The sequence below is a fragment of the Schistocerca cancellata genome, chromosome 2 (assembly GCF_023864275.1).
Source record: "Schistocerca cancellata isolate TAMUIC-IGC-003103 chromosome 2, iqSchCanc2.1, whole genome shotgun sequence".
Classification (NCBI taxonomy): domain Eukaryota; kingdom Metazoa; phylum Arthropoda; class Insecta; order Orthoptera; family Acrididae; genus Schistocerca; species Schistocerca cancellata.
This window is the reverse complement of record NC_064627.1, coordinates 780272360-780291927: the sequence shown is the minus strand read 5'-3', so window position 1 is coordinate 780291927 and position 19568 is coordinate 780272360.

The following is a 19568-nucleotide window of genomic DNA, read 5'->3' as shown; positions in this document are numbered from 1 at the left end:
TATAATGAAAACTTCGAAAGCCACAGAAAATTGTGAAATAGAAAGGTTTCTTAGAATAGGCTACCATTAAAATGAAACATTACTAAGCTGTTGCAGTATTAACTCTTTGCAGCGTCTTAAATTATTTTGGCTTTTTTATATACGTTATCCTATTTAATCAGTTGGTGAGCAGTTTATAACACGCACACGGAAGATGGAAAACAACAAGAACGTTAGGTGACATTTCAGGGTCACACAATGCCTACTGCAGTTGGCAACTCACTAATGAAATGACAGAGACGGCCGGCTGCAAACACTTTGACAAGTTGCGGCACTCGTGACAGCAGGAGAGTAACGTACAGAGGCTTCAGATGACACAATACAAATGGTCTAGTACACTCTGACAAATTAGCTAAGTAACTACCTGACAAGCAATTTACTTAAATTCACCGAAAGTTCTTGTCTTGATTTGTTTTCTTGGAGTTTAATTCTAATTGTTGATCCGCGACACAATACTTTCACTCACTAGAGATATTTTTTCTGATAAAAATGCAATCTTACAAATGAAACACAAGTGTTAAAAAGTATTCCAGATGGAAAAAATGATGCTACAAAGATATGCACCAACTTCGAGTCATATGTGAGCACATTACTGTCATAAACGCATTCTAATCACAGAGACAGGCAATGTCTCCCTCAGTTGTTACCCGTCATGTTCTTCCAATCCGAATCAGATGATTAATATCGCTGATACTGAGCCTTACATGAAACATTACCAGCATTTGACTTGTTAATGCACAACCTTCAAAACAGACCTCAGCGATATGGCCAACATCAGTCTGATTATGTATCGCAGTATATAGAAGCTTCCATTTCAATCTGCGAAAATTTCAGAAAAAAAGTGATTTGTGAGAGCAATAAGTCTGTTTTGGTGGAAAACTTTAGCAGAAAACTTTAGTCAGTTACTTAGAAGGAATAATTTTTTGCATCACGTGACATTTTATTGTTCTTTTCCATTTCATCAACTTTAGGATGTGCATTGGTAGTACTACGGCCAAATGAAGTAACTCTTATCATTCGATATCCTGATATTGGGTAGGTTAAGGCGAAAGGGAGATGGTGTATTTTTCGCAGGAGGCAAGAAACTCAAATTCACCGAGATAGAAATGGAAGCTACGTGCGACATTTTTGGACAAGATCAAGTATCAAGAGTGTGCATAGAATTATAATTGGATCGTCAATCAGACTCACCTCCTGAAGTAATTGAAAGCTTTAGAGGAAACCTCACTTCGCTTGTCCGTAAGTTCCCCAGTCATACTGTCTGTCGTCACTGGAAGTACCTTTAACCATCCAACACTCAAATAGGGTAATTACTGTTTTGTTAGTGGTGGGCGTGAGAAGACATCCTGTGACACGTTAATAATTGCCTTGTCTTTAAAATAACCTAGAACTAATAGTTCTGAATCCCCTTCATGATGGTACCGTGATACACAATGGGATCAAAAGTATCCGAACACCTGGCTGAACATGACTTACAAATTCGTGGCGCCCTCCATCGGTAATGCTGCAATTCAATATTGAATTTACCCACCCTTAGCCTTCATGTCAGCTTCCACTCTCGCAGGCAGACGTTCAATCAGGTGCTGGAAGGTTTCTTGGGGAATGACAGCCCATTCTTCACGGAGTGCTACCCTGAGGAGAGGTGTCGATGTCGGTCGGTGAGGCCTGGCACGAAGTTGGCGTTCCAAAACATCCCAAAAGTGTGTTATAGGATTCAGGTCAGGACTCTGTGCAGACCAGTCCATTACAGGGATGTTATTGTCGTGTAACCAGTCCCCCGCAGGCCGTGAGTCATGAACAGGTGTTCGATCGTGTCGAAAGCTGCAGTCGCCATCCCCGAATTGTTCTTCTACAGTGGGAAGCAAGAAGATACTTAAAACACCAATGTAGGCCTTTGCTGTGATAGTGTCACGCAAAACAGATAAGGGTGCAAGCTTCCTCCATGAAAAACACGACCACAAAATAACACTACCGCCTCCGGATTTCACTATTGACACTACACACGCATTCGCCATACCCATACCCAGCCATCGGATCGCCACCTTGTGTACCGTGATTCGTCACTCCACACAACGTATTTCCACTATTGAATCGTCCAATGTTTTCGCTCCTTACACCAAGCGAGGCGTCGTTTGGCAATTACCAGCGTGATGTGTAGCATATGAGTAGTCCGTCCCTCAACCATGAAATCCAACCTCTCCTCAGGGTAGCACTCCGTGAAGAATGGGCTGTCATTCCCCAAGAAACCTTCCAGCACCTGATTGAACGTCTGCCTGCGAGAGTGGAAGCTGACATGAAGGCTAAGGGTGGGTAAATTCAATATTGAATTGCAGCATTACCGATGGAGGGCGCCACGAATTTGTAAGTCATGTTCAGCCAGGTGTTCGGATACTTTTGATCCCATTGTGTATCACGGTACCATCATGAAGGGGATTCAGAACTATTAGTTCTAGGTTATTTTAAAGACAAGGCAATTATTAACGTGTCACAGGATGTCTTCTCACGCCCACCACTAACAAAACAGTAATTACCCTATTTGAGTGTTGGATGGTTAAAGGTACTTCCAGTGACGACAGACAGTATGACTGGGGAACTTACGGACAAGCGAAGTGAGGTTTCCTCTAAAGCTTTCAATTACTTCAGGAGGTGAGTCTGATTGACGATCCAATTATAATTCTATGCACACTCTTGATACTTGATCTTGTCGCGCCTAACTATCATAGAACTTACAGTGGATCCTGATGTACACTCCTGGAAATGGAAAAAAGAACACATTGACACCGGTGTGTCAGACCCACCATACTTGCTCCGGACACTGCGAGAGGGCTGTACAAGCAATGATCACACGCACGGCACAGCGGACACACCAGGAACCGCGGTGTTGGTCGTCGAATGGCGCTAGCTGCGCAGCATTTGTGCACCGCCGCCGTCAGTGTCAGCCAGTTTGCCGTGGCATACGGAGCTCCACCGCAGTCTTTAACACTGGTAGCATGCCGCGACAGCGTGGACGTGAACCGTATGTGCAGTTGACGGACTCTGAGCGAGGGCGTATAGTGGGCATGCGGGAGGCCGGGTGGACGTACCGCCGAATTGCTCAACACGCGGGGCGTGAGGTCTCCACAGTACATCGATGTTGTCGCCAGTGGTCGGCGGAAGGTGCACGTGCCCGTCGACCTGGGACCGGACCGCAGCGACGCACGGATGCACGCCAAGACCGTAGGATCCTACGCAGTGCCGTAGGGGAGCGCACCGCCACTTCCCAGCAAATTAGGGACACTGTTGCTCCTGGGGTATCGGCGAGGACCATTCGCAACCGTCTCCATGAAGCTGGGCTACGGTCCCGCACACCGTTAGGCCGTCTTCCGCTCACGCCCCAACATCAAGCAGCCCGCCTCCAGTGGTGTCGCGACAGGCGTGAATGGAGGGACGAATGGAGACGTGTCGTCTTCAGCGATGAGAGTCGCTTCTGCCTTGGTGCCAATGATGGTCGTATGCGTGTTTGGCGCCGTGCAGGTGAGCGCCACAATCAGGACTGCATACGACCGAGGCACACAGGGCCAACACCCGGCATCATGGTGTGGGGAGCGATCTCCTACACTGGCCGTACACCACTGGTGATCGTCGAGGGGACACTGAATAGTGCACGGTACATCCAAACCGTCATCGAACCCATCGTTCTACCATTCCTAGACCGGCAAGGGAACTTGCTGTTTCAACAGGACAATGCACGTCCGCATGTATCCCGTGCCACCCAACGTGCTCTAGAAGGTGTAAGTCAACTACCCTGGCCAGCAAGATCTCCGGATCTGTCCCCCATTGAGCATGTTTGGGACTGAATGAAGCGTCGTCTCACGCGGTCTGCACGTCCAGCACGAACGCTGGTCCAACTGAGGCGCCAGGTGGAAATGGCATGGCAAGCCGTTCCACAGGACTACATCCAGCATCTCTACGATCGTCTCCATGGGAGAATAGCAGCCTGCATTGCTGCGAAAGGTGGATATACACTGTACTAGCGCCGACATTGTGCATGCTCTGTTGCCTGTGTCTATGTGCCTGTGGTTCTGTCAGTGTGATCATGTGATGTATCTGACCCCAGGAATGTGTCAATAAAGTTTCCCCTTCCTGGGACAATGAATTCACGGTGTTCTTATTTCAATTTCCAGGAGTGTAGTTTGGAATTCCTGTGTGATGGTCTGGATAGATGTCTGCCTATTACACATTACGATCCTCTTCAACTGTCGGTTCCATTTCACTATCACATCGGAAACAGTGGACCTAGGGATGTTTAGGAGTGTGGAAATCTCGCGTACAGACGCCACAAGTGACACCCAATCACTCGACCACGTTCGAAGTCCGTGAGTTCCACGGAGCGTCCCGTTCTGCTCTCTCACGCTGTCTAATGACCACTGAAGTCGATGATATGGAGTAGGTGGCACCACTATGCACCTAATATGAAAAATCTATGGTTTTGGGGATGTCCGGATACTTTTGAACACATAGTGTATCTGATGGCAATAAACAGACCTGACCTTCTTGAGCATGTCCGCATCAAAACTGGTATCCGTCACCATAAGATATTTACAGAACAATATATACCAAAGTACAAAGGGCAAATAAAAGAGGAAGAAAGATTTATGTTCGTCAAATTAGACAAAGAAGCAGTAGTGTCTTAGCTCAACGGGGATATTGAAACTCTTAGATCAAGACAGGAACATGTAATCGAACAAGCCTTAATCTGCGTTACATTGTGTCACGCGTTAATGCTAGTATTTAAAAACAGCATAATAATTGGTGACTTTTTTAAATAGTATTAAGATCTTATGAAATAGTAATAATAGTAACGACCTCTGAAAAATAATTTATTCTCGAGATAGAAACACAACTGAACCCTTTTGTTTTTATTCCTCACAAAATTAAATTTTACCCCTCAGCCGGTGTTGGGAACCAATGGACCATGCGGTATTAATGCTGAAGCAATGGAAGAGTGCAGCCCTCGGACAACATCATGATTAGTGAGCCACAGACGTGAGCTTCTCTTCAGCTGGCATCGCACGTCAAAAAAATGGTTCAATGGCTCTGAGCACTATGGGACTTAACATCGGAGGTCATCAGTCCCCTAGAACTTAGAACTACTTAAACCTAACTAACCTAAGGACATCACACACATCCATGCCCGAGGCAGGATTCGAACCTGCGACCGTAGCGGTCGCGATGTTCCAGACTGAAGCGCCTAGAACCGCTCGGCCACAATGGCCGGCATCGCACGTCACTTCATTTGGTAAGTGTTCCAAGAACTTCTGGGGTCATATCATTTACCTATTTTAATAAGGTATCAAAACACTAACATATTAAGGAACACATACTTCCCTCAGCATAAGTTGAATATTAGGTAAGTTGGTTGGGCTTGTAGTCAATTAGAACTGGTTGAGAAATTGAAATTGCCATTTAGTTGTCCTCACGTTGGACGCTAAACTGTAATAAATTCAAATTAATGGAGTGACTGGCATGCAAATTAGGTTGCCCCAGGTTGAGCACCCAAAATGTAATGCATTAAATTAAAAAAATGATAAGCACATGGAGACATTTACATTTGTTATTGTTAGCATTCTCACTTCGACAAAATGGTTTTAATGGCTCTAAGCACTATGGGACTTAAGTTCTGAGGTCATCAGTCCCCTAGAACTACTTAAACCTAACTAACCTAAGTACATCACACACATCCATGTCCGAGGCAGGATTCGAACCTGCGACCGTAGCGGTCGCGAGGTTCCAGACTGTAGCGTTTAGAACCGCTCGGCCTCATTTAGACAATACAAATATAATCTCAGGGCTTCTTTGATTAGGTGTAAACACGACTCAGTATTTGAGCGAGCGGGGCGGAGGGGAATAAACAGCTACATCCCACAAATCGAAGAAATCGCGGGTTATTGACAGTGGGGCATGATGATGCGTTGTGGGCGTGACATGTCGATCTCCTCTTGTGTCGTGTGGCCTTGAAAACTGGCAGCCATCATCTCCTTCAGCTCTGAAACAGCAATCGATATCTGTTCAGCTCCTTCCTTCTTCCGCTAGCTTACAGCTGGCCCGCACCCTCCAGATAGAGTCCGTAGGGCTGGCTGCGTGGCGTTGCTGCACCTGGGCACAGCATCTGTTGTCTACGGTGATTACAGTGTCAAAGCAGTACTTGAGTGCTGATGTCAGATGAGGGATACATAGTTGGATGTTTAGATATTGAGGCATCGGCCAGTAAGAAAGTCCATTTGACATGGAACGGAAATCAAGTATGTCATAAAGTGACAATAGACATCGGAATGAAAGTGCAGACCCAAATCAAAGTTTGAAAACTGAGTCTATAACATGCTGACATGCCAACGGAAGGCACTTTTTCTCAGTCATCTCTGAGTCCTCCTTTCACTTATCGATCGATTATTATTTTCACTCACCGCCTATTCAGTCTCTCAGTCACTGACTGATCACTTCTGTCTCTGACAGCCTGTTCTCTCTGAGGTTGCAACTGCGTTTCGGTTCCCCACTCACATATTTGTAGCGACAATACCTTTAAGCGAACAAGTGCCCCCAGGTGCTTGGGGCTCGGTGGTGGCCCTTTGCTGTCAGTCTTCAATCAGTGCAACCCTTACAGAGCAAAGCAAACACATCGGTGAAACTCTACCTGCGTGACTTTCGGTATAATCTTTCCTCCATTGCAGCTTAAGTGGAGTCCTTTTGTACTGAACACCATGCGGCGAAGAACTGCAGGCTAAATACCCTAAACAGGTCACAGAACGTGCATTTTCATATTTGCGCGGTTAATGACTGATCATTAGACTTTGAGCGTGCAGTCGCAGGTATTCAATTTCTTCAACAAATAATTCGCTCGTATACGTTTCTGCCGACAGATCGAACCTACAACACTCATGCTTTATTTTAAACACGAAAGATGCGTAGCTGCAATTGTAGCCACAGAATACGCAAGGGAAAGAAATTTTGTGGACGGAAAAGAGTTTAATTTAAACGGAATATGTGGTTATAAGGACGACTCATGCTGGGACATCGATGCATCAATAGGAGATGTCCTGTGGCGGGATCTTTCCGAGATGATAAAAGAAAGCGTAGAATTTCTTTTTTTGTCCAGCCTGAAATCCATATCTCTTTTAATTAAGTCCTTTACCAAACAAATTTCAACTGCTTCCTTCGCAACCGAGTTCCATAATAATGAAGTAGACGCTTGAATTTCGACGTTTTCAGTCACTGTAGATTGTCCAGTGTAGACGTATTCGTGTATACCTTCGATATTCCGTGCATCTCTCATGGACTGTACATATTGTCTGCTTATGTATGAAAGCCCACACTCGCAAGAGATCTAGTAAACTTCTGCCTTTCGGAGCGTCAAGTCATCCTTGACTGAGCCAGAAAGTGCAACTGTCTTGGGTGGAGAGCGAAACATCATGAACTTCCTACTTGGTGAGGACCCGACTTACTTTTGACGAGAGACTGGCGGGATTTGCCTGGATTTAAATTACTCTATGTAATCTCTCTCATTCCTCAAACCCCCAAAAGTTTTACCTGTAGCTCCTTGAGTATTTGTTGTGCAGATTAGCCATTTGCTCCAAACACTCTTTTTAGTGTAAGATTCGTATTGTAGATTGCTATCGTCAGCAATGTTATTTGCTCTTTGAAACAAATGTCTAAACGAATGAATAGATTATGCTAGCATTTTGTCCGTGTAACATGTTAGTTTGTACCCCTACCCATTTGGTGTATTGTTTCGGCCTTTATATACTTACATTTTTAATCTTTGAACACTATGTAATATAAGATTTATTTGTTCACACATTCTTTGTGTGTATATCGTTACGCTTATCCATATGCTTATGACAGTTTGTGACTGCAACCAATGTTTGTGTAACCTGTGTAGCAAAATATGTTTAGACCTGACAGTTAATGGGTCGAGGGATTTATAGTTATATCTTTAGAGTGGATTGTCTGTTCACTCTTCAGTTGTCTGATGATGACCAAGAAACATAAAGCCGAATCGCAACTAGAGATAAAATAAATATTATTATGGGACATGAATACTGTGTGCTTCCGTTTTCAGGTAGATTACGCTAACTTAAAGAATTTCTTCGGACAAAGTACAACTCCACAAACATACCGTTCCAATCACTCACTAAGCCGTCTCCAGTACGGTGAGAGAAGCGAAAGGAAGCGTAGAGAAAGTAGATGTCACAATCAACCTAAGAGAACCTTCTTAGTTTCCTCAACGTCAGATCAACATTAAACTCCCCCTGATAAAACTAAGATAAACAACTGGGGAGACTTCTGTAACAACCTATTTACAGAAACTTTCATGACGACAGTCATGACAGTGAAGAAATAAAGATAATACGTCTAACTCAAAATAAACACAATGTCTGTATTCCACCGCAAAACCTACCAGAAGAAATCTTTCAGAGCCTCACTCCTGATGCCGTGGATACCTATTATCAGCAAAGGCAGCAGTGACGACCAACCACAGCATCATTTAAATTAAAACTGCAGTCTCACGAAAACCAACTTGCCAAAATTACACCACACATTCCAGATAATATTCAGTATGCTATGATACAACACTTAAAAACTGAAAAGTTATTCCAAGCAATATCTGTTGCAGGGAAGTAGCTATACCAGAAATGAAAGCGACACGTATTGCACCAAAGAGTGAGACAAAAAGCTTCCAGATGGTACCTCCTCATACAGACCTATCACAGTCATAGACTGCGTGCATAAGATATTAGAACACATGATGGAAAATAAGTTACTATTTTGGCTGAAAATATATAACATCCCACTTAATGGTCAGGTAAGCTGGCAGGGAGGTCAGCGCATAAATGCAACATTGGTGCAGGTAATAACCGACATTGATCTCACTCCTAGCGACAATAAATACGTTCTTGCTGTATACCCGGATGTCTCCAAAGCTTACTACATTGTGTTGATTCCTCTTTTGCCTACGAAGTTCCAAAACCATAGAATCCCGGCTTCATTCTCTAGCAACTTCTCGTCATTACTGAGTAACATACATTATCTGATCAAAAATATCCAGACACCTATTAGTAAACATTAATATGTGGTGTTTCCACCTTTCGCCTTTACGACGGCGTGGTCTCTGCTGGAATTACTTTCATCGAGGTGTCTGAATGTTGTCTGAATGGCAGACCATTCTCTCTCAAGAACGGAAAACAGAGAAGGTACTTAATATGGACGCCCGGGCCTGAAGCGCAATCGATGTTCTAACCTATCCCAAAGGCATTCCATTCGGCTCATGTCGGGACTCTGGGTAGTCTGGTCCATTTCAGAATGTTATTCTCCAAAAATCAACGCCTCATTGACGCTGGTTTATGACAGGATTCATTGTCATGCTAATATAAAACAGTCTGAATACGCATAGTCATATTTTAAAATGTGACTACGCCTATTCAGGCGGTTTTAGTTTTATTTCTAGACCATGCCCTCTTAGACAAATTATAGATTCAGGTATATCTTCTGGAAGGCTCATTTATATGGGCTGAAACCTAGGTAAAGGTTGGTTTCATTACAACAATCGAGGCTGATAGTTTCTTATACATTAGATTATCGCGTTTGTTGACTGGGCTGCAATGCTGAAAACACTAAAATGTTCATGTATGTCCACAGAGAGTATAAGGTGGTGTCCTTGGTAATTTTTATCTGTGAAAAATCCCTACGTTCGGCGCCACACGAAATGAGAAAGAAAGCGCACCCTTCCAGGGTGAGATTTTCACTCTGCAACGGTGTGTGCACTGTTATGAAACTTCATGGCAACTCAAAACTGTGTGCAGTACCGAGAGTCGAACGCAGGACATTCTCATTTCGCGGGCAAGTGCTCTACCATCTGAGCTACCAAAGCATGACCAAGAACACTTCTCACAGCTGTACTTCCGACAGCACCTCGTCTCCTACCTTGCCAACTCCACGGATGCTAGCAAGACTAGCGTTCCTGGAAGAAAGGATATTGTGGAGACATGGCTTAGCCACAGCCTGTGAGATATTCCCAGAATGAGATTTTTCACTCTGCAGCCGAGCGTGCGGTGATATGAAACTTCCTGGCAGTTCGAGTCTCGGTGCGGCACACAGTTTTAATCTGCCAGGAAATTTCAGCGTGCACTTATTTTGAGAATCAAGAAATTTGACGCCTTGTTGTCCAGACATGGTGGCATGTAGAGCACTCATGTTGTTGTTGTAATCTTTAGTCCAGAGTCTGGTTTGATACAGCTCTTCATGCTACTCTATCCTGTGCAAGCTTCTTCATCTCCCAGTACCTACTGCAACCTACATACTTCTGAATCTGTTTAGTGTATTCATCTCTTGGTCTCCCTCTACGACTTTTACCCTACACGCTGCCATCCAATACCAAACTGGTGATCCCTTGATGCCTCAGAACATGTCCTAGCAACCGGTCCCTTCTTCTTCTCAAGTTGTGCCACAAAATCTCTTCTCCCCAATTCTATTCAATACCTCCTCATTACTAATGTAATCTACCTATCTAATCGTCAGCATTCTTCTGTAACACTACATTTATCTAAACTATTTATCGTCCACGTTTCACTTCCATACATGGCTACACTCCATACAAATACTTTCAGAAACGACTTCCTGACACTTAAATCTATACTCGATATTGACAAATTTCTCTTCTTCAGAAACGCTTTCTTTGCCATTGCCAGTCTACATTTTATATCCTCTCTACTTCGACCATCATCAGTTATTTTGCTCCCCAAATAGCAAAACTCATTTACTACATTAAGCGTCTCATTTCCTAATCTAATTCCCGCAGCATCACCCGATTTAATTCGACTACATTCCATAATCTTCGTTTTGCTTTTGTTGATGGTCATCTTATATCCTCCTTTCAATACACTGTCCATTCCGTTCAACTGCTCTTCCAGGTCCTTTGCTGTCTCTGACAGAATTACAATGTCATCAGCGAACCTCAAAGTTTTTATTTCTTCTCCATAGATTTTAATTCCTACTCCGAATTTTTCTTTTGTTTCCTTCATTGCTTTCTCAATATACAGATTGAATAACATCGGAGAGAGGCTACAACCCTGTCTCACTCCCTTCCCAACCACTGCTTCCCTTTCATACCCCTCGACTCTTATAACTGCCATCTGCTTTCTGTACAAATTGTAAATAGCCTTTCGCTCCGTGTATTTTACCCCTGCCACCTTCAGAATTTGAAAGAGAGTATTCCAGTCAACATTGTCAAAAGCTTTCTCTAAGTCTACAAATGCTAGAAACGTAGGTTTGCCTTTCCTTAGTCGTAGGGTCAGTATTGTCTCACGTGTTCCCACATTTCTACGGAATCCAAACTGATCTTCTCCGAGGTCGGCTTCTATCAGTTTTTCCATTCGTCTGTAAAGAATTCATGTTAGTATTTTACAGCTGTGATTTACTAAACTGATAGTTTGGTAATTTTCACATCTTTCAACACCTCCTTTCTTTGGGATTGGAATTATTATATTCTTCTTGAAGTCTGAGGGTATTTTGCCTGTCTCATGCATCTTGCTCACCAGATGGTAGAGTTTTGTCAGGACTGGCTCTCCCAAGGCTGTCAGTAGTTCTAATGGAATGTTGTCTACTCCGGGGGCCTTGTTTCGACTCAGGTCTTTCAGTGCTCTTTCAAACTCTTCACGCAGTATCACATCTCCCATTTCATCTTCATCTACATCCTCTTCCATTTCCATAATATTGTCCTCAAGTACATCGCCCTTGTATAGACCCTCTATATACTCCTTCCACCTTTCTGCTTTCCCTTCTCCATCTGAGCTCTTGATATTCAGACAAGTGGTTCTCTTTTCTCCAAAGGTCTCTTTAATTTTCCTGTAGGCAGTATCTATCTTACCCCTAGTGAGATAAGCCTCTACATCATTACATTTGTCCTCTAGCCATTCCCGCTTAGCCATTTTGTACTTCCTATCGATCTCATCATTGAGACGTTTGCATTCCTTTTTGCCTGCTTCATTTGCTGAATTTTTGTATTATCTTCTTTCATCAATTAAATGCAGTATCTCTTCTGTCATCCAAGGATTTCTATTAGCCCTAGTCTTTTTACCTACGTGATCCTCTGCTGCCTTCACAATTTCATCTCTCAAAGCTACCCATTCTTCTTCTACTGTATTTCTTTCCACATTCTCGTCAGTGGTTCCCTAATGCTCTCCCTGAAGCTCTCTACAACCTCTGGTTCTTTCAGTTTATCCAGGTCCCATCTCCTCAAATTCCATCTTTTTGCAGTTTCTTCAGTTTTAATCTACAGTTCATAACCAATAGATTGTGGTCAGAGTACCCATCCGCCCCTGGAAATGTCTTACAATTAAAAACCTGGTTACTGAATCTCTGTCTTACCATTATATAACCTTCTAGTATCTCCAGGCTTCTTCCATGTGTACAACCTTCTTTCATGATTCTTGAACCAAGTGTTAGCTATAATTAAGTTATGCTCTGTGCAAAATTCGACCAGGCGGCTGCCTCTTTCATTCCTTACTCCCATTCCATATTCACCTACTACGTTTCCTTCTCTTCCTTATCCTACTGTCGAGTTCCAGTCACCTATGACTATTAAATTTTAGTCTCCCTTCACTATCTGAATAATTTTTTTTATCTCATCATACATTTCATAAATTTCTTCGTCATGTGCAGAGCTAGTTGGCATATAAACTTGTACTACTGTGGTAGGCGTGGGCTTCGTATCTATCTTGGCCACAATAATGCGTTCGCTACGCTGTTTGTAGTAGCTTACCCGCAGTCCTATTTTCCTGTTCATTATTAAACCTACTCCTGCATTACCCCTATTTGATTTTGTATTTATAACCCTCTTTTCACCCGACCATAAGTCTTGTTCCTCCTGCCACCGAACTTCATTAATTCCCACTATATCTAACTTTAACCTATCCATTTCCCTTTTTAAATTTTATAACCTACCTGCCCGATTAAGGGATCTGACATTCCACGCTCCGATCCGTAGAACGCCAGTTTTCTTTCTCCTGATAACGACGTACTCTTGAGTAGTCCCCGCCCGGAGATCCGAATGGGGGACTATTTTACCTCAGGAATATTTTATCCAAGTGCACGCCATCATCATTTAACCATACAGTAAAGCTGCATGCTCTTGGTAAAAATTACGGCTGTAATTTAACGTTGCTTTCAGCCGTTCGCAGTACCAGCACAGCAAGGCCATTTTGGTTAGTGTTATAAGGCCAAGTCAGTCAATCATCCAGACTGTTGCTCCTGCAATTACTGAAAAGGCTGTTGCCCCTCTTCAGGAAACACACGTTTGTCTGGCGTCTCAACAGATACCCCTCCGTTGTGGTTTCACCTACGGTACGGCTATCTGTATCGCTGAGGCACGCAAGCCTCCCCACCAGCGGGGCAAGGTCCATGTCCATGTTTCATGGAGGGGGGGGGGGGAGATCACTCACGTAGCCCTATTAAACGTAAGTTTCTCTAACTTCAGATCAGTCGTTGGTCTCGCTGTTTATTTTAATTCAACCCCAAGAATTTATTTTTATAAGCAATGAGGCACCAGCTTCCAGAGATTCGCAGCATAAGCTCTCCGCGTTGTCACAGACAAGTAAATTTTTGAATATCTATGATTTTTGTTTCAGATAGCTAGGCCAGCATCGGAGATAATATGTTCCATCAGAAGTGACATTGGAGTTACAGTTATGTAGTAATGTGTGGTAAATTTATAAAAGTGGAGAGGCTCTACAAAATGATATTATGTATGTTTGCGTTTCCTCATCTTTCTGTGTGCACAACATGATACTACCACACTTTCCCAATAATCTTCTTTCAAATTACACTAAGTTTAGGAAAGACAATTGCAGTAATAATTCTGGGCATGGTGGATTCTTAGGTGGCTTGGGGAGACAGGAGCGACGTCGTGAGCAGTTGTAGAGAAACAAACGGCGAACATAAATAGATCTTTGTTAATTCACTCAACTTGGATAGTCATTCAAGTGCCTCCTCGTCTCTCGCACAATTTGGTGTCGGCTTGTAATATTACAGCTGGTAGCGGCACGCGTCGTAGACGTAGCGTAGGGTGTACACATACTGCCGGGACAACGGTGCACTGAGGTGGCGTAGGTGGTACTCTGGGAGCTGACTGGCTACGGTGGTCAGGGCACCGCAAGTGGCAGGAATAACAGGAGGTGCGGCAGGTAGCCGTGTTGCCCAGAGTCAACTCTGATCCAATGTCTATAAGAGTAGTGGCAGCCGGCTGGCAGACTCAAATATCATGGTACTGTTAGGTCGTCCATTCAAGCTCCAACCACAGGGCAGCAGGGGTATGTTGGTGAGCAGTCTCGTTGGGATCGCGATGGAATATCAGCAGCCAGGGCTCTATGTAGTCAAGAAATGGTCACTGGTTTACGGTCGAGGGATGGCAGGGGTGATGGCAACAAAGTTACTAGAAGACACCAAGGCTGCAGCTGACACAGCCTGGACGGAGATATGTTGCCCAACTGGTCGACGACAACGGCAGGTCCGGGAGAGAGTTTAGATGCAGCCGCTCCAAGTTAACTTGCCAGAAGTCTCCAAGCTTGTTTGTTACACGGAAAGATTCTGAAACAGAAGCAATGACTGAAGTGATTGTCGTCACATGAAAATTGGTCAAACCAAAGTGGCTTCCCAAGGCTGCACCCTCCGACCCCCCCTCCCCCCCTCCCCCCGCCAATTCCCCTCACCCTCCCGGGCATTGGTATCCAGACTGACGTCATGCAAGCGTTTTGCTACTGCTGAGGGCGCTCAATAGGCAGGGCGACGACCAGTGTCAGTGAATACCCTCCGCCTGGTGCTCCATCCTTGCCTCCAAACACTACTGTAGTTTATCCCATTACAATAGAATTTGTGAACGTAAGATTTTCATGTTCAATTTAACAATGGTGGTTTGTTTTATATTTTTAATTCACTTCATAGTAATAGCAGTCTCTCACATACACAGGAAACTTCCAGAACACTTTTCTCATAGATCATTATTTTAGGCATCGTTACTTTGTGCTGTTAAAACTAGACTTAATAACTTAAAAGTCTACAGTCTAACAGATCTTTACAGTGGTAGGAAACTATTTCTATTTTTCTCTATTATCTTCCTGACAGCTGATTTACAACAACAAATATAATTTGAAGAAATGAAATCCATGCGGATATAGTACAATGGATCCCTCATTATTGAGTGTAAATTAGTGGAGATATACCTTAAAAGTCAAATAAGAGCACAGAACATGTTTTAGAAAATATCATATCAGGTAATTTTTTAAATATTTTACTTAAAAAGAATGAGCATTAACGATGTGAGGAAATGCAAAAAAGTACTAGAAACTTAGGTCCCTCTCAACATTTTACTTTCATATACCGACATTTCCACCGGTAAGTAACCTTGTAATGGTTAATTTATACGAGATTAATAGCAGTGAATACTCTGACGTGAACTAGAAAAGACAAAAAATTGTACATAGTTGTTAACATATTAGTTTCTGCTTTACTGTTGGCTTAATTATACATTTGCAATAAGTGGGAGATAAAGAGGAAATGACCGAGCGAGGTGGCGCAGTGGCTAGCACACTGGACTCGCATTCGGGAGGACGACGGTTCAATCCCGTCTCCAGCCATCCTGATTTAGGTTTTCCGTGATTTCCCTAAATCGTTTCAGGCAAATGCCGGGATGGTTTCCTTGAAAGGGCACGGCCGATTTCCTTCCCAATCCTTCCCTAACCCGAGCTTGCGCTCCGTCTCTAATGACCTCGTTGTCGACGGGACGTTAAACATTAACCACCACCACTAAAGTGGAAATGGATGTACAATTGTGAAGGGGAACAACACTCTACAATTGAAGGGTCCAGCGAATACAATGCCATAGCACGATTTAAAGATGCGAGTTGCACTACGTGGTTCAGGCTGACATTCATTGACCTAATACTTTGTTGCCGGTGAGCGTTGAGTGCTCGATGATGGACGTAATCCGTGGAGGCCGTAAGTAGCAGTGAGAAGAGCGTGGACATGAGGGCATGGAAGCCCTAGGCGACGGTGGGAGTAATAAGTTCGGACGTGGATGTTGGCCGTGAAGCCTTGGTCGGCTGTTAGCAGTCGGTGTTGGTGGCCTTGGTTGGTAGTGAGTGGTCGGGTGCTCCAGGTCTGGTTGGCGGTGAGTGCTTGAGAAGTGACGGACTTTGGACCCTGAAGTGAGAGACTCCTCGTCTTCGCAGGCAATGAGAACTCCGACTGCGGTGATACTTGTGTCTCTAGCGGCGACACTGACGTCACAGGATACCGTCGTGGTTGTTGGAGTTTCGATTGTAAACAATGTGGCGTGTGTCTGATGATGCGTGTTGCTTGTGTTCGTTCCCCAGAGGAGAGAGTCGTTAATGAACAGGCGTTGGGTAATCTTCGCTACAAGTCTGTATGGTTGATGGGTGTGACATAGACGATATCCAGGGGACACAGAGAAAAGATTATTTGGTAATAAGAAGTAGACACGGGTAATGTAACACACTTCTTGCTCATATTACGGCCTTCCTACATTATTTTGTGGCTACCCAGCACTAATCAAACTTTATTTAAGCTTGACAGTGGTCGAGTATGTATTGAAATCGATTATATATCTTAAACTAAAATTCAATGAGATACTCGGTTGAAATTATGTTTGCATAAGTAGCGAAAAATACTGCGAAACTAAATTAAGTCTATTCGAATGAGGAGGACACCATATCACTTCAACGCGTATTTGACAAATACCCATAGAGATCTGTCTTCGTCCGCAATAACCAGCCAACGAAAAGCAGTGAGTGCAGCATTACTAAACCGAACATTCGAGGCTGTCAGTTAAAGAAGGCCCTGTGTCATCCCTATAAAACACCCCCCAAATCAAAGAAAATGAAACGTCTCTGTCTCTGGGACTGAGATACATCAGCTCGAAATTTCTCCTGAAAATCTTCCAGGCCTGACAAGATCAAGTAATCGAAGAACTAACAGACCATTGCCCCACTGCAGACTTCTGTAGCTTCAGGATCCTTCTTTCTCTAGCAGGTCTGTACTTCAAAATTCTATATCTACATCTTTGTCTTTCTTCTCTCTACACTACTAATCTACGCCGATGGGTCAAAATGTTCCAACGGATCAGGTAACGCCTTTCTGGACAACAGTACCAAGCAGAAGTTAAATTTAAATTACCATTCGGTCGGAACAAATCACGAGGTGAACATGAATCTATAAACACATGCAGTCGAGAAAATATATTGGCTAGTGTAGAGAACTGTGCCAAAAAGGGGAAAGAGGACTGTGTATAGGAGGAGCGAAAAAACAGATCACTAATAAACATTTCAAATAAAGCGAAATCCCTTTGGTCCAAATAATACTTTATACAGTCACAAAAGACGGCTTAACTCCCGTATAACTTATCGGTTTGTACTGTTTTAAGGAATCATGTTTTTTTCCAGTACAACCTGTGACATACAGTTATTGCCTCTTCATTATTTTCTTTTTTATGCAGTAATTCTTCTTATATTTTAGTATTCCTGGAGCTATATTCCAAACTTTCAAAAATCCTCCGCAGTGTTCCCGTCAATCAGGAGGCCACTTTATAGAGTTATTGCAAAGGCGATAGCGTTGCTTGGCTCATGTCTCATAATATTGCATCATTATTCGGTACTGAATAAAGTCGAGAAAAAAACCTGGATATAGAATAATCGTTACAGTTCTAGCAGATTTAGGAAACTCTGTTCACGATGATTTCATTGATTTAGTCTGGTAGAGTAATAATCACGCTTAACGTTTGCATCACCCATCAGGCAGTAAGGATTAAATGAAGATAGTGGAGGAAATCTGCCGTGCCCTGTTCAAGGGATCCTTTTCCATCGTTTTTCTCAAGTGAATCTGGATAGCCGAAGGTGGAAGAGAAACACACTCCTCCATAACGTCAGTCTAGTGCTGCAACGCTGCCACAGCTTGTCCAGTGTAAATTATTCAGTTTCTTTTCCAAAACTGAGACATTTTTCTACTGTCTTCCTCAGGGAGTCTTAACAATCAGTTCCATTTTTTGGAGATGAGGAAATACGCACTGCTCTATGTAACGTGAAAATGAATGGCATGCTTTTCATTATTGACAGATTTCTAGACTGATTTGAATATACAAAACAGTGTTTGGACTAAGAACTAAACAACGAATTTCTAGTAAATATTACCTTAGTAAACGTTTCCTGCTAAACCAAGATTTATTTTATTTACTGGAAACTAGCTTTTTACCCGCAGCTTCGCCTGCGTATGCGTAAATCACATATATTGTACATATCTCCTCCTCTGCCCTTTTCTGTCGATCTCATTTCCCCCTTCTCTCTGTCCATACCCTCCCTCCCTGTTCATCACCTGCTTACTCTGCCTTTGTCCTTCTCCCCCCCCCCCCCCCGCACTACGCACTGTGATCTTACTCCCCCCTCTCTGTCTCCTCACTCCTCTGTCTCTTCATCTCCTTCTCCCTCCTTCCTGTCACCATTTTCTCATCCCCCTGTCTCCGTTCTTCTCCTCTTTCCCTTCTCTCCATCCATCTCCTCCTTCCCCCTCTTCTATCCATCTCCTTTTACCTCCTTCTCTCTCCATTCCTCCTCCTCTGCTCCTCTCATCCACACCCTCTCTCTGTCCACCTCCTCCACCTGTCTGTCCCACTCTCTCTCCATCTCCTCCACCCTCGCTCTGTCTGTCTGTTCCTCCAGCTCTGTCCATCTGCTCCTCTTCTCCTTCCCCTAGCTCCATCTACTCTTTCCCCCTCTCTTTGTTCATGTCATCCTCACACACTCTCTATCCATCTCCTCCTCCCCCTCTACCTGTTCATTGTCTCCTCTCTCCTTTCTCTGCCTATCACCTCATTTTCCTCCTCTCTTTCCATCTCTTTCACTTTCTCTGTTTATTTCCCCTTCCCTCTTTCCCTGTCCATCCTCTCCTTCCTCCTCCTATATGTGTCCATCTTCTCTTTCCCCTCCCCTCTCACCTGCTATCTCTCCTCTTCTCCCCTTCTCTCTCGATGTTATCACGCTGACTCCAATAGGAAGCTGATGGTTTTTACTCCCACAGCATTTCGTCCCAGATCGTAACTAATATATGTATCACATTTGGTTGAAATCGTTCCAGGGGTTTAGGATGAGCTTTTACTCGTAGCTTTGCCTACATACGCACATGCCAGATACATTTCACACGTATTTGATATATTTCACTCGCATTGTACACACATTTCACCATTATGTCTAGTAAATTTCGCCCTGAAGTTTCATTTTCACGCAAATTAATGTTTACCAAGACGTATATTCTGAAATAAGTGCTGTGCAGTGGTATAGTTTTGCAGGTACATCGAGTGCTTATGACGTCATATCTCCTGAGGCATGTGTCGCACAGTGGTGTGGATACTCTTCGCGAAAGACACTCCTGGAAATGGAAAAAAGAACACATTGACACCGGTGTGTCAGACCCACCATACTTGCTCCGGACACTGC